This window comes from Passer domesticus, chromosome 5, assembly GCF_036417665.1.
Source record: "Passer domesticus isolate bPasDom1 chromosome 5, bPasDom1.hap1, whole genome shotgun sequence".
Lineage (NCBI taxonomy): Eukaryota > Metazoa > Chordata > Aves > Passeriformes > Passeridae > Passer > Passer domesticus.
Genome location: NC_087478.1, coordinates 3,919,107 through 3,937,132, shown reverse-complemented (window position 1 = coordinate 3,937,132; position 18,026 = coordinate 3,919,107). Strand labels below are relative to the sequence as shown.

General features: G+C 38.5%; 1 long non-coding RNA gene across 1 annotated transcript; it reads left to right on the top strand.

Annotated features, from left to right (window-relative positions):
- Nucleotides 1-204: 204 nt before the first annotated feature.
- Nucleotides 205-17,636, top strand: LOC135301220 (uncharacterized). Its single transcript, XR_010362952.1, has 3 exons — nucleotides 205-410; nucleotides 13,824-13,872; nucleotides 14,512-17,636. It is a non-coding gene; the product is annotated as an uncharacterized LOC135301220 (long non-coding RNA).
- The last annotated feature ends 390 nt before the right edge of the window (nucleotides 17,637-18,026 follow it).

The window sequence follows — 18,026 nt, the reverse complement described above, 5'->3', positions numbered from 1 at the left end:
GGCAACAGCTGCGATTGCTGTTCAAAAAGTGTGAAGCTATCTTTAAATATACAGATAGCTTTATTTAAATCCCTGGGAATTTGCATGTGTTGAAGTTAAATTCTGCTTAAGTATTGTGCTGAACTGAGTCCACAAGTAGGAAACACAATTTTTAATTTAAAGTATCAGATAGATATAAAATTTGAGGTAGACACAAATCATTCAGTAGTCCTTGTTATTCCAGCCATTAAGGTAGAACAGCAAATAAAATTGCATTTACATGTTTGCTGAAACGAAGGGCTCCTTCTTGTTTATATCACAGGCAGTCAAACCTCTCACTGAAATGGAGATTGGACACAGAATGGGCATTGTAAATAACTTCCTTTTTGTTGTGATAAATGGAATCCATTTACAAGTCAAATGAAAAATGGGTAAGTGACCATGTATGTCCATGTAACATCTGTGTGCTCACTGGGAAATCAAGTGACCCTGCTGCTGTTGTTCATCCTTTTCACTGTATGACATGTCAGTCACATTAAGTGTTTAAGATACTTCTAAACTCTAGGACTAGCTAACAATGATTAGAAATGTAGAAATTCTATTTCTTTGAGATGTCCAGCTCTGACATAAAGTTTAAAACACTCAGCCCTGATCTGTGTAAAAATGCCAAGGTTGTCTTGCGTTTTGAAGCTATGAGTCTCACCAGTTTTGCCAAACATTTTGTGAGAAGTAGCATCTTTTCTATCATATCAAGAACGTCCTGTTTGGGGTTTTCTGAACTAGGGCTGCAGAGGGAATAGTCACAGTTTCAGGATTTCAGCATCGCAAGTCCACAAAGAATTTCATTTAGCAATGAAATATCATAGACAAAAAAGTTAACAAAGCATTTTTTAGTTTCGAAAACAAGAGCGGATTCCTTTTTATATTTCATCATTAAAAAATACTCTTTTCCTAACCAATCCTTCACAAACTTGTTTAAAGACAGCTCTTGTTACTGTCCCATTCATATGGTGTACATTTGCTAATATGTTTTGGCAAATTTTAACTGCTTATACTTATCCTGAGAGCAAACTAGTGGGAATTTTAGATGCTCATATGTGGAGGAAAAAAAATTAGAATAAAAGAGTCCTGCTGTATTTACATGGGTAATTAACAACATCTAAATTATACATAGAGTAGGAGCTTCCCCTTTAAATATTTTCCTGCCCCTTGTTTTAACAACAGCCTGAAAAAGATCCCTGAAGGTTAAGAGAGTAAGAGGCAGGGATAGCAGTGTCCCTGCACTCCACTGAGGACAAAGATTCCAGCTTTCACACTGTTCTGCAGTACTAGAAATAATAGAGGAGAGTCTCATACATACACATTGGAATATGTACAGTTGTCTCATTTATATGTTTTCATATACTTTAGAAATTGTAAAGCAAATGTTCCCTAGTTTTCTATTTATAGATAGGAAAAAACTTTTTGTTTATTTGAGTTCATATACTAATGAATCCAATGTCCAGTAAAAAGCAGAATATTGTATCACACTTCATATCTTCTTTATGTGTCTAAAACTAGTGAGATTCTTTTTGTTCATATATTGATGATGACAGTATGATTTTTTCAGTTAAAGTAATAATGAAATCTTATAAAGGGTTTGGTAATAATGGAAAATTTTCACAGTGATTGGTCTAATAAACCTATGCCAACAGCTCCCTCTATGTACCATATGAAGGATGCTAGCAAACACATAGCATGTAATATGTATTTCTCTTCCAGAGAAAGATATTATTAAGGAAAAAGAATAATTTCTGCATCATTTAATTTTGTCTACAGTGAAGATTAAAAAAGTTTCAATAAAAAACATTACTTGGTGTTACCTGCATAATTATAGTGATGCGTTTTCCTGTTAAAAATTTCCTTGATAATTTACTGTATAACTCTGGCTAATTCATTCAATTTGCTTCCTAATCCCATTTGACATGCATAGATTATTGTAATGCAGATAGTTCTTTGAGTACACAAAATGGAACAATGCAATAAAAGGACAGTAACTAATGTTATCTGTCTGAAGCTGGGAAAGGGAAGATGAGGGAGCATGGAGGATTATCTCTAATGAGAGCTGTACATCTGCTTGAAAAAGAGTGATACACTATTAAAAGAAGAGCAGCACTGTTAACAGGAGACAGCACTAGAGGAGAAATCAAGAGGGTTTTATCCTCCTTTAACTTGTTGCTTGTTTTCTGTGTGGCAGTAGACAGATGCCTTCCTCTCCCTGTCTTACCTCCCCTTCCTCCCTTTCCTGTTTAACTCCTGAAGTGCCAGAGTGGCTGAAATGTGTCTGTTACTATGGGCTGGGCTTGTTAAATATAATTTAACTGATTACTGTGTGTCGGGTCAACTGAGATAATCTGTGTACTGGCCTGTAAAAATAATGAAAAATAAGGGTTTTTTTCATCTATTTCACAGCAGGTTATAACAGGTGACATTAACTTGCATTTTTCCATAGGCTGAAGGCTGCTTACAGTCCCTGGTGCTCAGATGACACACAGGCAAGTTGTTAAACTGCAGCCATTTGACTGTGACCCTAGCCATGGGTGCTGCCTGCACAAATTTGTCTTGATAGATGCTTTTTGCCACCAGCTTCCTAAAACTAACAGCAGAATTAGCAAGTCCTCTTAGACCTGAATTCAGATCGATTCCACTAAGTACTTTTTACTTAATTAACAGAAAGTGATCTGCTTGCGAATCAGGGAGAAAAATAAATTAAACTGAAAAACAACTAACACCTTTTTTTCTTCTCTCTTCTCCCTTTTTTTTTTTTAAAGGTCTGTAGGGACTGTTAGGGGTTATTGGGACTGGGCATGTCTGCTTGCCAAAGAATTTATCAAGTACATTAAGGAGTAAGAACAGAACATAATCACCATGTGCAAGTTTATCTGGCAGAGTGGGTCAGAAGTGCACACCACTGTTGTGCTGTTGAAGTATAAAATGAAGCTTTATTTTATGTGGAGTTGAGGGAACAGGAGGGAAAGCAAGGCAAGGCAAGGCAAAGTCTTGAAGGGTTAAGTTCACTCTGCATGCTCTGTAGTTCTGAAATGATGTTTTAGAAATTACACATGGGATTTGACCACCAAACTGTGTATGTGACTGTGTTCATATACGAGCCCAGGAAGATTTTCAGTACATGTACTTGCACAGTTGGACAAGGGATGAGCCAAAGCTCAGGGATCCCTTCTGAAGTACTGTTCCCACCTTTCCACTTTTCTTCTCAGTGTATAGGCCCTTCCTGTGTGGTTTTACCGTACTTGGATTCACAAACTAAGCAACTTCAGAGATGTCCCTTTAGACAATTCCCTCTTCTCCTCCCTAAAGTTTGCAGGATACAAACCTGCTACTCTCATCTGTAATTATGTCTCTTAATTTACTGACTCCTGGACACTACTGTGGAAAATATCCTTTCTTTTTCCTTCCTAATACTACATCAAGATATCCATGTACCTTAGAAAATTTTCAGCGCAACTGAAGAGTCAAACAGGAAGAAAAGCATTCCAGTCCCAGTAAGTGAGGAACTCATGGTCCAGACCACCCCAGCACCTTGCAGTCAGCTGTCCCTTCTGAGAGAGATGAGACTATGGCAGTTTTCACGGCAGCCAAACTCCTCCATCCCAGCCATCCTGCCAACACCTCTCATTTGGCTCTTTTTTCATCCCTTGCTGTCTCCTGTTCTCTTCAAACCAGTGCCCCTGTGTCACACACTCCTCCAAATGCCATCTGTGTGGTTTCTTTCAGACCACTAATGCAAAGCCCTTGGATAGCCCCCTATTTACTTGCTTCAGAGCTGCACTCAGAGGTCCCACTGCCTGAAACACTGCAATCAAGCTGACAACACAACCAATCAAGGTCTGACCTGCAGCCGTTTCCAAGGAAACTCAAGCCACTGCCACAGAAACAGATTGTACACAGTGGAAGGAAACATGTATTTTGGGTGAAGGGGAAAAAAATAAAAAGAGCCATTTCAGGTTTTTTTTCCCCCCCAGTACTTCTGAGTTATTACAAAACACTTCTAAAATAATAGTAATGAAAAATGCTCTTGTTAAGAAAGATTGAGTGATGATGGCCATGTAAGTACTTAAAGGCAGGCAAAGAGCCTCCAAGAAAGACCATGAGCTAGAGCTGACTGAGTGGTTGCTCCTGATTTGTTTCTGAGTCACTTTATAAGCCTTGCAAAGCCTTTGCAGAAGATTTTCAAGTCGTTAAGTCCATAGTTCCAATGAACAACAAGTCCAGATCAAAACAGGATGAGTACCTGAAGAAGAAAACTTTGACGAAAACAACAAGGTTGTCATGGCCATGCTGGAAACCCAGAGAAAATAACCTAACAGGCAAGGCCAACTCTCCTTGAGGAAACACCACCACCACATTTTACACTGATGAGTCTGCTTAGTGGGTCTGTTTATCAGTTGGGAAAGCTATTATTTTTCCTTAGTGGTACAATTTACTATCTATTGTGATTTAAAATTTACTTGTAAATCATGTAAATTCAATTTTGTTTCTGAATCAATGTCCAGCTGTTTGAACACAGGGTGCATAAAGGAATAATCATATTCTTTGTAAGGATGGTTGATGGGTATATTGAAAGTCTGTCCAACCTGTCCTTGAAAACCTCCAGTGATGGGGCTCTGTGCCCAGAGCCACTGCTTCTCTGGGCAACCTGTGTCAGGACCTCACTACCCTCACAGTAAAGAATTTCTTCCTAATATCTAATCTAAACCTACTCTCACTCAGTTTAAAGCTATTGTCCCTTGTCCTGTCGCCACACACCCTTGTAAAAAATCCCTCTCCTGATTTCTTGTGGGCTCCCTTCAAATACTGAAAGGTTCCAATAAGGTTACCCCAGAGTCTTCTCCTGGCAGAACAATCTCAATTTTCTAAGCCTTTTTCTGGTTATAGACTCTTATTTCCAGGATGTGATTAGTTGCATCTCAGAGTAGACCAAATGGACCAAATGGACCATGTTCTAAAGACAGGTCTCGATTTCCTCTGGTTCTGGAGGGAGCCCAGAGTGCCTCACTCAGGGTTGGATGTCTAACTCCAATTCTCTACGTTTAGCTAGATAATTCTCCTCATTGACTGGTAGAGTGGAGCTTGGAAGAGGGTTGCCAACATCAAGAAATAAGTACATAAATTTCTTTGAGATCCTTTGGGCAATTTGAGAGAAGAACTTTGGGAAAAAGTTGAGGAGGTTTTGTTGGGGAAATGAAAGTCTCCCTTTGCACTGTTCTACTCTATAAAGCACTATCATGGACGATGCAGAAAACTGAGGTTTTTTTTGACTTTTGGTGGTGACTACGAGGAAGGAATCTCAGTAGGACAGAAAACGGAGCTAAAGGCTTCCTTTTGTGGTTTTACACTGACTCTCTGACTCTGACAAATACAGCTGGACATGCATGGCTAACTCATGGAATCTGACCCAAACATATGTGCAAGAAGTATATCATAATGAAATAAATATTAATTAAAGCTCAGCCTCATTATATGCATGGTTTGTGACCCTGGGCAACTGTCTATGATCTGCACCCAGAAAAAAACCCCAAATACCAACAGAAACAAATATGAAGAGAAAAAAGTTGTATATTGGAGGGAAACCTGACTACAGCAAGCAATATTCAGACCAGTCAGTATTTGAACAACAACATGCTTCTTCTGAAATGTGGATTTTTTTTTTCAAGGAAGGAGTACTTTTCTTCCTATCATAAGTGCCCATTGCTCTTCCTTAAGTTCAGTTCTCTTCCAGGCACTTTCTGCTTTCACAGTTCTGTTCTATCCTGTATTGTGTCTGTAGTGCAATATGTGACAATTAATAAGAACTGTGAATCAAAGCTTCCAGCTATAATGAGACAGAAGATAGATTAATTAACAGAAAAAGAGCTTTTGGGCAGGGAGAGTTAAAGGAATCTCAGTCAGACTGCTCACATTCTAATGGTAATAAGAAGATAGTTTTAACAAGAATAGTCTTGAGTTTCTCATAGGGCTCTTTCTAAACCTCTGAATGTGACAGTTACCTTTTACAGTGCCCATAAGATACATCAAATGGATATAGGGAAATAAGATCAATCTTCAGTTTTTAGCCACACAGTTTTATTTTTCTTCCTGTTGTCAACAGTACACCATCATACATGGCTTTGTCTCAAATGGAAGGCTTTATGTTTTGGATCTCTTACAATGAAAACTCATTATTCTGCTTATGAACAGTGTGAAATGACTTAGAATGCAGTCTCTCTATGTCCATAATTTGAAGTCAAGCATGTTGTTCAGACAGAACTGAAGGCAATGTGTTTGTGGTCCCTAGTGGCTGAGGAATAAGGGAGGAATTCAACTGCATTGCAATTAGTGTAATCAAAAAATTATGGATTTGGTTTTGAATCAAGATGCAGACAGAAGTAGCTTTTTACAGACTGCAAATAGTTAGTTCAAATTTGAGTTATGAGAAATTTTCTAGGAGCCATTTAAGCATTGCTCTTTATGTACTTCTCAGCAGAGTTTTCTCACTTTGCACAAATAATTTTTGGCAATTTCAAATGGCCATTGCCTTTTCACCATTTTACAGTTCTAGCAATGTCTCGCTGCTCTGAATTTCCAGTGGTTCCTGTCATGCCCTCTTAAGGAGCAGTTTATTTTAGATAGTTGTATTAATATGTGTCTGAAAGGGAAGAGAGACCTAGAGCTCCTTTTTTTGTTCCAAGAAAGATGAAAGATGTGATTTGATTTCCTCTTTCTTTCAAGATTTCTCACAGTAACATTTATAAATTATTAAAAACAGTGATGTTGCCATGTACAATATGATTTAGGTGGATGCACTTATCACCCAAACTTTGTAGAGTTCAAAACTAACCAGATGTCTTAGACCTGGTTATTTTCAAGGTTTCTGGGGTATAGAGCTGCTGTCACTGTATCTGAATTTGGATTTGAAGACTGGACCATGTAATCCATCAGCTCCTCGACAGCATCACAACAGACAGGAAGATAGCAAATATAGGCTTATAAGGGTGGGGGATTGATCATTACTGATTGTAAGAACCATTAGTGATTGTAACTGCTTCATTTTTTACATGCAGACAGGAAAAAATACCCAGAGATCTGGCTTCCACTCATGTGTGTTTTTGTGTGTGTGTGTGTGTGTGTGTGTGTGTGTGTGAAAGCACTGAGTGCCTCTGCCTAGGAAAAAATGCAAAAAGTGAAGAGCCAAAGAAGACACAAAAGCCAGCAGTTCTGGTTAAGATATTTACCTTGAAGGAATGTCCTGAAGCTTTGTCATGCCTTTGATAATCAATCTGTACAGCTATTGCATGAAAATGGAAAGAGCACAGAAGCAGGCAGTTCAAACCAGGACTCCCCACTTCTACATGACCACAGCTCAAAGTTTTGCTTCTCCATTCCCTGCCACATCTTGTTTTCCTTTCCTTGATGACTGTAGATTTAGGAGCAACAAGGAGTCTAATCTTAGGAGGAATGAGATCTCAGCTCATTCATTCTTCTGGTATTCCATCAAATGCAGGAGTGGTTGGGGATTATGAGCTCCTACCCCTTCTGGGGACAGTGAAGTACCCAGGACATGCATTAACACACAAAAGATAGGCAGAACTGTGTCTTTCTTCTCCAGCTGTGTCATAAGAAGCACCTATATCGGATTGAATTCCAGGTTCATGGGGAATCTCCTCTGGTGATCTGGCTGAGATGTTCTGCTTCACAGAGCTGAAGTTCAGATGTAACATGCAGATGTGATACTAACCTGTTCTACATAGCTCCTTATTTGATATCTTCTGTCTAAGGTATGTGGCTCTTGCCCAGCACTAAACAGGGCACTCAGGTGTGTAATTTTGGTATTGGATTCTGTTTTTCAACCTATACACCTTAAAGTTAGTCAATACAGTTCACATATTTTGTTGGACCTGCCCCTTCATTTGCCAGGTGTTGTGAACTATAAACCAGTGATAATTAACATTTCCCAAACCTGCAGAAAACTATGAGGATAGTTACATTAAAGAATGAGAACTGCTCAAAGTCTGAGGTGACAAACAGAGCAGCATGGAAAGTATTTTTTTTTTCTTCCTTGTTAAAATTCTATAGAATACAACAGTGTATCTGCTCTGTGCTGAAATGAGAGACATCTGTCCCACACTGATCAGGTCAGGTCACTCACCAGGCTTCAGCTATACTGTCACCTCCATAATTTGAGCCAGTCAGAGACAGATCTTGCACTTTTTATCTGAGTGCCTTAGTTGTGTTTGAGATTGAGTCTCTTTTCAGTTTACCATAGGTCTCTGTTATATTTTCTATCTAAAGTGTTTCTTTGAGCACCTCTGGACAAAGTTGGGTTGTGCACAATAGACCTTTAATGAACAGCTACTTAACTTACCAATTAATCTTAACAATTAACTCTGGGAATTGTAGCCTGTCTGAAGATTTTTGCATTCATAAAGATATTTTCTCTTTGAGAATTTTTTTTTTCACAGGTAGAGAGTATTTTCTAGAATTTCTTTTATTTTTAAACCAGAAAAATCTTTCTCAAAGCTACCACTAGGTCTAGCAAGATAGATATTTCTCAAAACAGATGACAAAACATGTCTTTAATTTCAGCTTTCTTCTTACCTCTGTCTTGGAGAAAGAAATTAACTGGATGTACAAAAACACAGTTAAGAATTTCTGATCTTTGTTGAAATCCAGCCTCCGAGTATGTTTAGGAAGATAAACAGGAACAGATTGCATCAAATTTACAGAAAAGAGAAGTAACAACACATTATGCCACCAACTCATTTCACTCTGACACCAGGGGTCTACCCACTGGACACATTATATTTTCTTAAAACACATTGATTGAATGCAGTGTGAGGTTTTGTTTGCTGGAATTCATTGCTTAGAATTGTTCCCAGGCTATTTGCTATTATTATGCCCTTACAATTTCTTTGGCTGTTTTGCTGTTTCTCTAGTTGATAACCCTGTTATTCCCTCATGCTTAATCCTCCCCTGGACTCTGCTGCTTGATTGTATGGGGGTGTTATCACCACTGATTGACTGCCCATGTCTTTTAGTCCCTTTCTGTTTGTGTGGGTAGGGGGTTGAAGCACTGAAAAGAGGGATTAGATGCAGGTTTACAGCCCGTAACTCTGCACTTAGGTGACTGATGTCATGGTAATTAGACTTTTCAAGTTCTCTGTAATGCCATGGCATGGTTATCATTGCAATTTAAAATCCAAATGAGTTCCCTGCATCCTGTAGTTATTTCCAACATATTTTTATCTTGCTTCTCTCCTCAGTGAGTTAAAAATCTCTTCTACTTCTTTAAAGAATTTGTGCTGGTCTCTGCCTACACCTGATTGTGTCTCAGTTGTCACAAAATTCCTCTCCTGGTTTGCATAATCATAGGTTTATTCCTTTTTTCCCTCTTTTTCATCATAAATTCTTATGTGTGGTGTCTGACCTGCCTGAAGGAAAATCACCACATTACCTGCAAATGGGCTCGGCTGCTTTTGACACCAGGCAACTCTCAGATTGATTTTCAGCAATAGTTATTCACACACAAACCTTAACAGCCTGGCACCTGTGTATCTATCGACCCCTTTCGGTAGCCCTTGTTTCTGGCCATACCCCTGGGTCAAAGAACAAACGTCTGCTGTCGATTCCATCCGTTTGCCAGCATCTCTGGGGAATAAAGAGGGAGCACAGCTACAGAATCAAAGGTTAGGAAAATTCATTAAACAAAAATAATGAATCCCTCAGTACCGAGGAACCAGTTCAGCAAAGATATTTAATTACTTGCTGGTCTTTACTCATATCCTCTTAGTGAGGTACGTGTTGTTTATGAACTTGTGGTAGATTGGAATCAAATAGAGTTTGAATTCAGCATTTAAGATTAAAAAGGAAATGGAAAAGAAAAAGAAAGAAAAAGAATGCTTTCCAGATTAAATTTCTGAAACTATTGTGGCAATCTTTATGTAAAAAGGTTTCAACTATTTTTGTCATAACCATCTGATAATTTTGGTTTTCTTTTATGAAGGGACAATTCCTGTTGATATCTAGCAGTGAGTTATGAATGCTCCTTTATCAGCTGGAATAGGATATCTGTGCACATAAATTTGCCCAAGTGCACAGCCACTGAGTCCATCCTTCTGTCTACTCTGAATCATTTTAAAGACAATTGTATTTTCATTTTGAGTTAGCCTAGGAGGAACTTCCAAGGTTTGCAGCTCTGTTTATTTCTTTATCTCTGCTAAATAATGCCTGTGTGAAGTCCTGGAAAGATGAGCAAAACGCAGCAATACTCAAAAAATTTCCTTGAGAGGCTTCTGCCCCCCTGTCACCTTCTTTTATGTATTTAGGAATTTCCTAAATGGGAATTTGTATCTTTGTCAATGCACAGTTCCTTGCAATCTTTGTCACAGATTCTTGGAATTACAGAATGGTTTGGGGTTGGAAGAGAACTTAAATATAATTCATTTCCAATGCCCTGCCATGGGCAGGGACTCCTTCCACTAGACCAGGCTGCTCCAAGCCAAATCCAGCTTGGCCTTGAACATTTCCAGGGATGGGATATATGACACACAGAAAAAGAACAAACAGAATGAGAAGAAACTGAAAACTTTTAGGCAAATACCACCATTTAGTCAAACCGGGCTTTCTGATGAGTGTAGTGTGCATCTCTTTCATGAAATGTCTCAGCATTTTTAATCAAGGCTAAAACATCTAATCTTTTTCTGCTGATTGTCCTCATCTGAATGCCCCACGCACTGTTGGTTGACTGCCTCAGGAAAGGGCAGGTGGAGATGAAGGGCATAAGAGTCATAACACATAATTTAAATGTCTTAACATTTATTTAAAGGTATTAAGATCTGAGAGATACTTGTGATCAGCTAGACTGGAGTTAAGTTTTTGGGTCTTCTTTTTTTCCCCTGTAGAATGAAATTTTCCTTATTAGCTTTTAGTCAGACAGAGAGTGAGTTATGACATAACTTATCCACCAATATCTTTTCAATAGCACTGTGGGGGTTCAGTGGTTTATTGGACTGTAGGTCCATTGGGATCCAGGAAATAGAGGATTTATTTCTGTCACTTACTAATTGCAAATTATCTCTATTTCTGTTCAGTTTCTTTTTATTGTCTTCCTGCAAAATGGAGAAAAAGATGTGGCTTGCTTTGTAAGAAGTCTTCAGGATTCCTGGCATCCTGATATTTTTGAGCACCTAAGATTTTAAAGACCCTAGTTACTTTGTTGAAATAAGACCCTTCAAAATTAATCATACTTGAGAAATCTGAGTTCATTTTCTACTTGGCTTATTATTTCTGTGCTTTGCACAGTCCTGTGCTACTTCTGTCAGCATGAGAAAGCTCCCATGAAGCAACTTTATTAATACATCTAAGAAATAAAGCACTGTTGTTCTCACATTTGATAGCATAAATCTCTTCAACTTCTCCAAAAAACATCTGTGTCTGCTCCAGTAGATGATTCGGACCTTGTTGTACATCCTGTGATTGTTATTATGGAACATTTCCAGCTGATCCCTGTTTGGAATATAATATAAATACAGACAGCAGAGTTAGCACACTTCCCTCAGCACCAATCTTTTGAGATTCTTAGAAGATAACTTCTTCATAACTTGCTTTTGACCCAAGGATTTTGTTTGATAACGAAATAAAAAGGTTGATCCTCCTGATAATACCATGAATTTCCTGAAAAAAAAACCAAACCAAACAAACAACAAAACAACAATCCTTTTCTCTTTTTCTCTTTTTCCTTCCATTTAAGTCTGTAAGAGGTTGTCTGACATCCATTACCTGACACTGGACAGATTTATAGGATGTTAATGCCCTTTACATTACTTTTCAGCTTGTCAGAGCTTAAACTCTGAGCCAAGTTCTCTTAAAAGGAGACCAAAAAGAAACAAAAGTAATGATGAAAATAAATATTATGGACAGCCTCTTGAGATAATCTGTTCTTCCTTTATTTTTTCTATATTTCAGTTTTCCACCAATAAAACACAAAGGATAAGAAATATATCTGAGAGTCATGGAGCTTAGGGGACTCCAGTGAGTAATATCTGCAAAATGAAGTTGTTTCAGAGGTGCATTCTTGCCACAAAAGCATGGGGTAGCCTCTGCCTATCCCAGTGCCTGCTATTGCAATACTTGATGGTTGGAATCGTCCTTTGAAGGTTGTTTTCTGACCTGTATGAAACTAATTTAGTGCCTACCAGCAATTACTGTGCTGACTGCTCTCTCCTTTATATAAAGCCATATTGGCAGTGTTTTGGATCACCTCTGATGCCTCAGAGACAATATGTGCACGATGAACTCTCATATAGCTCCACTGCCAGTTTCTTTCCAGCCACACCACAGCAGAGTGATGAGAAGCCAGAAGTAAACTTGCATTGCTCTTCCCTACTGCCTGTTTGCTCTTGGGATGTCAAAACATTGGATACATAGGGGTTTTATCTATTCTATCAAATTTTAATGCTGTCTGGCACCAAGACCACCCTCTTTGCTATGACTCACATTCACACTCTTAAACCCTTTTCCTTCAAAGATGGCACAGTTGCTTTCCAGTTGTTTATTTGAAATAGTCCCTGCTCTGTGCTAGATCTCAGCCTGTGTTTGGGAAATTCTTGGAGGATATTTGCTTCCCCTCTTGGAAACATTGCCAGAGATTGCTTTAACAGTCTAGTAGCTTGAGGAACATTTTCTGGTATAATCTCATTTAGTAGTGTTGATGGTGCCAGTCTGCAAGCAAAATCCTTTTCTGAGCACATCATTGGATAATAATGCACAAAGATGTCTCAAGATGGTCCATAAAATGATTATAATACTTGTACTATCCTGTTTGTGTAACACCTGAAATTTTAGGGGCCACTATTGAAAATGTTGGCCTCAATTATGAGCTAAAACTTAAAAGTAGGGTTAGAGGAGAAAATTACTGTACTGGTTTTGGTTGGGGTTGTTGTCATTTTCTTCACAGCAGCTGGTTCAGGGGCTGTGTTTTGAATTTGTGCTGAAAACTGTGTTGATAACACAGGGATGTTTTTGTTTATTGCTGGGCAGTGTTCACACAGTACAGGTCATTTCTGCTCCTCAACCCACCCCACCAGTGGAGAGGCTGGGGATGCACAAGGAGCTGGGAGGGGGCACAGCCAGGACAGCAGATCCCAGCTGACCCCAGGGATATTCCATAGCTTGTGGAACCATGTTCAGCAATAGCAGCTAGGGGAAGAAGAGGGGAGTGAGGGACATTCACAGTGATGGTGTTTGTCCCTAGCTCACTGTCATCCATGATGAAACCCTGCTTTCCTGCCTGACCATGGAAATCAGTGAATTAATTCCATTTTTTGTTTATGTGTGCAGCTTTTGCTTTTCTTTTTAAACTGTTTTTCTCTCGACCCACAAGTTTTCTCACTCCAAGCCTGCTGAGTCTCTCCCCCATCCAGCAAGGGGGGAGTGAGTGAGTGAGCAGCTGTTTGGGGCTGAGCTCCTGCCACAGCTAATCCATGACACTGATTGACTGATGTCTCAGGTCTGGGATTTCTGACATGCCCTACTAAGGCTTCTTGACCATGTCAAGATGTGAATAAGACAAAATTACACTGGATAGAATATCATGAAAGAGCAAGAAATGTTCTGACAGGGATTTAAACCCCCTTGTTTTGTAAGACATTAGCCAATTTTGCTGAGTGGTGGTAGAGAAGAATCTTCTGCATTGGGGCAATTGTGCCCCAAACACTTCCTTGTTAGAATAAAATATCTTTATATTTGCACTTGTCTATGTCACACCTATTTTCAACAGTAACAGACAGGATACTGTTTTTTCTCTACAGGATAGATGATCTTTTTGGACACCTGAGGAGTGACAAAAGCATACTTCAGGTAAAAACAGAGGGCCCCTTTAACTCTGTCTCTACTTCCCTAAATTTCCCCAGTCCTAATGTGAAATAAAAACATGTCCTGGAGTGACTCTACTAAGAGCAAACTCTTTCCAGACTGGCAGGAAAAAATCCACCTAATCAGAGAAAAGTACCAGATCAAACAATTAAAATTTAAAAAGCGAGCCATTTTCCTGTCTTAGAGATCCAAATTACCTAATGAAATGACTGTGATCAGTAGTTAAAAGAGAAACAAAACAAGAAATGGCCAAATTAAATGGGGGAGAAAAAAAAGGTTAAAAAAAATCATTTGTGAAGCAGACAGATAATTTCAAACAGCTTTCATACCAGGAATAGGGCACCATTACAATGAGAAAACCTTTAATTATGTTGTAAAGGTCTGATATTCCACTGAAATGTCATTTCAAAATAAACTTCTAACAGTTAATTATCAGTGATATTTAACTTGTGGGAAAATTAAATATCACCACATACTCCTGTGATCATTTTATTGCTTTTGTAGACATTTTAATATTTTAATGGTTTCCAAGTAACAATGAAAAAGGCATGCCACCAAGTATGTTTTCTTGGCTTTCTGTAGATAATCATATAACCTTTTCTTTGTCTTCTTCATACAAAACAGACCTCTGAGTCAGCGAGGGACAGGACTGAAGGGAAAAGCTTTGGGAATAAATATGGGAATAAACATTGCTCTGATTCTCTTAGCCAGCACGATTCCTGGGAAAGAAGTTTTATTAACTGCAGTAACTGGAAATAGAATGCTGAATGAACAAATATTGAAGCCCTATTAGCATTCAGCTAGAAAATCAGATGAATGTGCAGTGTTCCAGTTAGTGACCTGTGTATTATCCAAAGCTCATAAAACGAACCAAGCGGTCGGACCCAAGGATGCAGCGACCCTGATCAGGCACAGACTGGAAGGCTGGAACAGGAAACCTCCTGTGCTCCTGTATAAATCAATACTCTACAAGCTAAAGGACTGAGATTGTCAGGAAAAGGTATGAATTTTAAGGCCAGACGTGACTATTATGTGAATGACTATTCAATCAGAGGTTTTGATTGAATTGGCTCTAGAAATGGATGGGTCCAACTCGCCTCAACTGGCTGGGTGTTATTAATCCTTCTCCTGGGTGAACCAATGCAGCATGAATCATTAAAGGGGCTTGGCTCAAGATGGTTGGTTTGTCCCTCACTGCAACAGTTATTTGCCAGCTTTTAGCTGTTGCTTCCAGTTTCAAATATTGTGCCACCAGGAGCTCCAAAATAAATACTATTATCTTAAAATATTCCAATCATCCTCAGATGAACATTATAAACAAGAGCAGGAAAAGGATAGAAGAGCAATTGTGAGATATAAACAAGAGCAGGAAAAAGGATAGAAGAGCAATTGTGAGATCCTTATAGGCCTTACTATTGTGTTGAGCATTAGCTGAGATGCTTATTCAAATTCTGATCTCCAGGGGCTTCATGTAAAGTTAACTGGAAGGCAATTTTTGACAAAGTCAAAAATCTCTTGCATGGACTCACAAAATGAATAATGTCACCGTGATATTTTCTGAAAAATCCTATTCGCCAGGATTTCTTCTCCTGGGAAGCTGAGAAGCCTCAGACAGGAATGAAAACAATAATTATCTGATTGCTTCTCCCTGTTTTGCTGCTTTGGAATGTGGTCTGGAGTTTGTTTGCCAACTGGTCATTGTTTGATTGGTTTCATGTGAATTGTTTTAACTTAATGACCAATCACAGTCCAGCTGTGTCAGGACTCTGGAAGCAGTCACGAGTTTTCATTACCATTCTTGTTAAATCTTCTGTCTGAATCCTTTCTCTGTTCTTTGTATAGCATTTTTTAATATTATGTAATATCATAAAATAATAAATTAGCCTTTAAGATCATGGAGTCAAATTAATTCGTCTATCACCTTGCCCTAGGGACCCCTGCAAACTCAAGAAATAGTGACCCCAGTGTGGCACTGATCACCCCTTTGTGGAGTCGCACCACAGAATAACTTTACTTGTTCCTATCAACCTATCTTCAGAGGTACTGTGAGACTGAATCTTGCCATGACAGTGGGAAATCCATATAATATTTCTTCAGAGTGTGAAGAAAGCAAAAAATCCTCTAAGCTAGAACGAGCAGTACCGTTGTTGACTCTTTTAATGTGAATAGACTTCTGCATTTTTCGTCAGGTTGCATGATCTCCTAAGGTCATATTGCTTAAATGCTCAAATGTGCCCCAGGTTCTCTCCTTAGTTCCTATTTTATAAAATGACAAACATGCCCCAGCAGCACTCTTACAATACAGGTAGCAAAAAACCCATTGATGCTGTTAGACACAAAGTTGACTTCTAAGCAGGAAGATTAGCCAGTCCCTTGGAAATTATACTATGAGTAGAATAGCAGAATCATAGAATGGCTTGGCTTGTAAGGGACCTTAAAGATCATCCAGCTCCAACCCTCCTACCATGGTGGATTGGTACATCCTCACCCATAAAATGAAGTTTTTCAGAATACAAAATAAAAAGGTGCTGTAGGAAGTGTTGTATTTGCCTTGGAGCTTCCTGGTAGTAAACCTTTTATGTTCCCCTTGTTCTAAATTCTGTTCAAAATCTCCTCCCATCAAAGCAGTTGGAGGTCTGTCAGGTAATTCGACTTGTATGCAGGCGGCACCACAGATAGCGTCACTGGCATTTGAGATTCCTGCTATTAAAATGAAGAGCTAACTCTGAAGAGAGAGGCAAAAGAATTTGCTAGAGCACTTTTTCTTTGGTAAAGAGCTCATGATAGTGTCCAGAGGTCTGTTAAAATAATCATAGCATTTTGTCCTTCTTTTTCTGAAGTGCAGATCTGCTTTCAGTGAGAGATTAAGAGACTGGCAGCCTTGGGAGTTTGCTGGTTTGGACAGTTTCCAGCCCCAATACCATCTCCCATCCCTACCCAGGAGCAGCCATAACATCTCTTTTCCTCCAAAAATCTTTTTTGTCCTTAGTTCTAAATGCCAGGTCTTAGCACTAAGCCAGATATTGAGGGAGGTGTGAACTGGAGTCAATTGATCTATGTGGATTTATCTCTGCTAAAGATTTTTTTACCGTTATTTGTCAAACAGAGTCTCAGCACTTTGTGGGGCAGAAGTGAAGCACAAACAATCTAGAGTGGAGGTGAAGATGGGATTACTATCTAAACCATCTCATCCTTGACACTGGACTATGCTATTACTTCATCAGAAAATTTCACTTTACATCCACCTTTACAAAGATATGTTAAACTATGCAAACTAATGGCTGTAGAGAATTGTACATTAATTTTTGCAACCTTTTTATTTACCTCTTTTACCTCCGCAAAAGATTGTAGTCTCCTATCCCTCCAAATTGTTACAAATTCACATCTCATGTATTTAATTCTTTGGGTCCCCAGAAAAATTCTGTTTCAAATAATGAGCAGCAGAATTAGATATGAAAGCCAAGGGAGAACCAAGCACTTGCTAATGAAGGGAGATGGTTTGGAGTGTTTTGAACTACCTTGTTCCATCAAGGTCAACCAGATTAAATTTCCAGAGAATGTGGACTTCTGAACAAAATCAACAATTGCTTTCAACCCATTTTGAAACTCTTTCAACCCAAGCCTTAAAACCCACAGAGATATGTTTCTTGTCAACTTTGTGTTTTGAAAGGCATTAAACAAAGCTTAAACTAAGATAAACAATTGTCTGATTTCTAAAGTAAACAATAAATTGTTGCATGGGGAACATTTTTTGGTGCATTTGTATTATTTTTCAAGTTGAAATAATATTATTTGTGAGCTTATAAACATATATAAAAGGTTATACAAACATTAAGAAAATTAAAAAAAAATATTGAATATTATATGTTGGTTAAAATTCTGATTCTAGAGGTACTTAAAAATAACAATAAAAATAAACTCAATTTAACTTAAAGTCATTTTCCCCGACCTTCTTTTGGTTTGAGAGAGTGGCAGTGAATGACCCAAATCTTAATATCTGGTAATAGATGAGAAGTTTTCCTGGGAGTGAGTCTCAACTGGCTGAAGACTCTGAAAGTCACATTGTTTCACTGAGAATATTTTATTTCAGAGCAACAAGAAGCTTTATGTGCAGAATCACTGGCTTTTCCACAATTGCT